This window comes from Hibiscus syriacus, unplaced genomic scaffold, assembly GCF_006381635.1.
Source record: "Hibiscus syriacus cultivar Baekdansim isolate YM2019G1 unplaced genomic scaffold, ASM638163v2 tig00002511_pilon, whole genome shotgun sequence".
NCBI classification, from domain to species: Eukaryota; Viridiplantae; Streptophyta; class Magnoliopsida; order Malvales; family Malvaceae; genus Hibiscus; species Hibiscus syriacus.
The window spans coordinates 678,127-681,836 of NW_024061932.1; positions in this window are offsets into that span (position 1 = coordinate 678,127).

Consider the following 3,710-nt stretch of genomic DNA (forward strand, 5'->3'; position numbering starts at 1 on the left):
GAAACCCTAGTAACTTGTCTCAACCTAGCCTCTATCACCCTTTCCCATAGCTTAATGGTATGGCTGAGTAGTTTAATACCTCTGTAGTTGCCATAACATTGGGGATCTCCTTTATTCTTATAGATTGGTATCACCGTAGACTCTCTCCACTCCTCTGGCATCTTGGAAGTCGCTAAAATAATGTTAAAGATGTTGGTCAACCACTTTACTCCCTCTTCTCCTAGGGCCAACCACACAGTGATAGGAATTTGATCTAGACCGACAGCTTTGTTCCTCCCCATCTTTCTAATAGCCATTTTGACTTCCTCAAACCTAATCCTACTTGTAGGGCAGTCATTGACCGTATTTTGATGGTCGGCATACCCATCAACGGTACTATCTCTATAGGGAGAGGCTCCATCATTAAATAAGGCAAAGAAGTAACTTCCTCAAACCCTCTTAATATCATGATCTTTCACTAAAAGGACACCATAGTTGTCCTTAATAAACCTAATGCTACCTAGATCCTTCTTCCTATTCTCCCTGGATTTTTCTAGCCTGAAGATGTCATTTTGCTCTTCCTTGGTGTCTAATCTCTTGTACATTTCCTCGTATGCCTTATCCTTTGCTTTAGCCACCGTTTTTTTTTCTTCCCGCTTTGCCTCCTTGTATCGTTGTTTAGCTCTCGATCTTTCTTCGTCGTCATTGCAGTGTAGATACTCCTTGAAGCAAGTTTGCTTTGTCTTCACCTTAGTTTGGACTTCGTCGTTCCACCACCACGATTCTTTATGCTCCTTGACCTTCCCTGTCGACAACCCAAGGGTGTTTTTACCCACCTCTCTGATGGAATTTGCCATATTTTTTCCATAACAAATCTGCATTATTTGAGTTTGTAGTTCCAAAACTTGTATTAGACAAAACCTTACTCCTAAAGTCATCAGCTGTCGCTCCATGTAAGTTCTTCCAAAGGATCCTAGGTTTACCAAGTTTAGCCCTCGTATGAGTGCTCCGCTCGTTTCGTACGCGGAACACCAAAACCAACAATTTATGTTGTGAAGCACATGCCTCTTCAGGAAACACCTTACAGTCAATGCAAGCCCATCGATCCCGATTTTGAACCAGGATATAGTCGATTTGTGTACAATGTCCCCCGCTATGGAACGTAATCAGGTTTACATCTCTCTTGTTAAAGAAGGAGTTAGTGACCACCAAATCGTGTGCAGTAGCAAATTCAAGAAACGTACGCCCCTCCTCGTTCCTACTACCAAAGCCGAAACCCCCATGAACACCGTCATACCCGTCGGTAGCGCTACCTATATGGCCATTGAAGTCTCCCCCTATGAAAACTCTTTGGTCCTCCGGAATGCTCCTAAGTACTTCATCTAATTGATCCCAGAAGCAACGTTTCTCCCCCTCCCATAGGCCAACGTGTGGGGCGTACACTGAAAGGACATTCACCACTTCCGCTTCTATAATAACCTTAATCATCATGATCCTATCCCGAAATATACAAACTTCAACTACATTTTCCTTAAGCTTAGATGATACCAAGATACCCATCCCATTTCTAGCGTTATCTACGCCTGAATACCACAACTTGTACCCATTACACTCTCTAGCGCGAGCCCTTTTCCACCTAGTCTCCTGAATACATGCAAAATTTATTTTCCTATTACTAAGTATGTCGGTCAGCTCCAACAACCTAGCATTTAATGTGCCTACATTCAACGAACAAACTCTAAGTCTAGTCTCCTTGACACCACTCTGTCGAGCCCTCCCCCTATGCGTCCTATGGGATCTAAAAGAAGGACATGACCTCAAGTAATCATCTATAGCCGAAGCTATGGGGAACTATGAAAAAGGAATCTAAAGAAGACAAAAGATGCACCAATAAAACACTAGAGAATTGAGGGAACTAGGAAGCCTAGTTGGTCAATTAATTTAATTTTATTGTTATTTTTATTGCTCAAAGCCTAGTGTTAAAAGGGAAGAAAATAGATCTTGATGTAGGAATGGATAAACCCTAGACAACCATAACAGATTTCAAACCCACAATACAATAGTAAATTTAAGACACTGAAAAAACACTACCCAGATCAGAATTCAAAAACCCAAATCAAACAGTAAACTTTGAAAGACAAAGGTAGAAAGAAAAACACTGAACCCAAGAAGTGAAGGAAAACTTTTTCTTTATTTTGTAAGCTTTTTATATTCACCTGGGGAGGTAAAGCAAAAGCAAAGAGGCCAAAAGAGAGAGAGTGTGAATGAAAACTTATAAGTATGAAATAAAGAATTAGCAGCAGAGAGTGAAAAGCAAAGGAGAAATAAAGGGACAGGGAGGGGTCACGGCTGCACGGGAATTAAACGGAATTTCAATTCAAATCCAAGGATCCACAGCTTTAAGATCCAAAAGTTGGAATTCGGAGATCTAAAAGAGATAGAACAGGCAGAGATTTGGATCTGAGGAAGAGAGAAAACGCAAGTCTCTGTATCTTCTAAAAATTCTAGTTGTACACACAATAAAAACATTAATCTATAATAAAGAACAAATAGGAAGATCAATTTTAAAATAAAGTAAAAAAAAAGTTCTCACAAGAACTATAGAAAGCAGATCAAGCTAACTAGAAAAGTAAAAATCCAGATCCAAAGAGAAGCAGATTAAGCTAACTTTAAGTCTATAAAAACCTTTAGAATTCTAGATCTGTCAAGCTAGCTTGACAATAAGAGCAGAGTTAAAGAAGATGGCACCAATTTACGGAAGAGCAGTGCTTGTATTCAACAATCTTGTAGCTTTCCGATTGATCAACTTTCCGATCACAAGAGAGAAAAGAAATGAATAATTGAGGAAAAATCTAAATTCTAACAATAGGATCCGAGGTTTATTTGAAGCGGTTTCTAGTTTCCGGTAAAACTGGATTGTCTAAGATTCAAGAATTGAAGTAAAAAATTTTCTAAAAATGTAGTTAGAGGGAGATGAAAATTTTATTAATTCAATTTCTGGCTGGCTGTCATCTCAAAATATATCACTTTCAACCAAAAACAAAATTATTATTAAACATAATTTCGCTTATCTCAAAAGTACAACTTTATTAAAAAAATTAAGGTTATTAAGTATTTTGGTCATAAAGTTAATTACTTGATTCAAATCAATACTTAAATTTAAGGGTAAAGAATATAAATAGTCCCCGAAATTTTAGGGCGCTTGCATTTTGGTCACCCAATTTTTTAAACTTACAATACAATCATCAAACTTTTAGTTCATTTTCAGTAAGGTCTCTGATGTTACATCTCATTAGTTTTATTTGATGTGACACTTAACTCCCGTTAATCCCCTTATTATTATTTTTCTTCTTCTTCTCTCAGACACATAAAAATAACTCACGTTCACCCCACCTCCGGTCAGCGGTGGCTCACACCACCATCACCATCGTCACCGATGTCGCCTCCCGACCACAGGTTGACCCTTGTTACATACTCAATGTTTATTGTTTGTCCAAAATCGCGAGAATATCGTTTGAACACCCATCCCCAATCTTCACCGTAAGTCTCTGACGATCGTCACCGCCGAAACTAGTAAGAGCACCACCCCATTCTGACCAAAACCCAGTTAGCCACTCGTCGAGGCTCACCTCCATTCTCCTTGGAGAGGGTCACGAATCTCACTGGAAAACCCCAAAACCCTTTTCATTTTCATTAATTTTTTGGCCGATTAGGTTGTCCATTCGCCACCG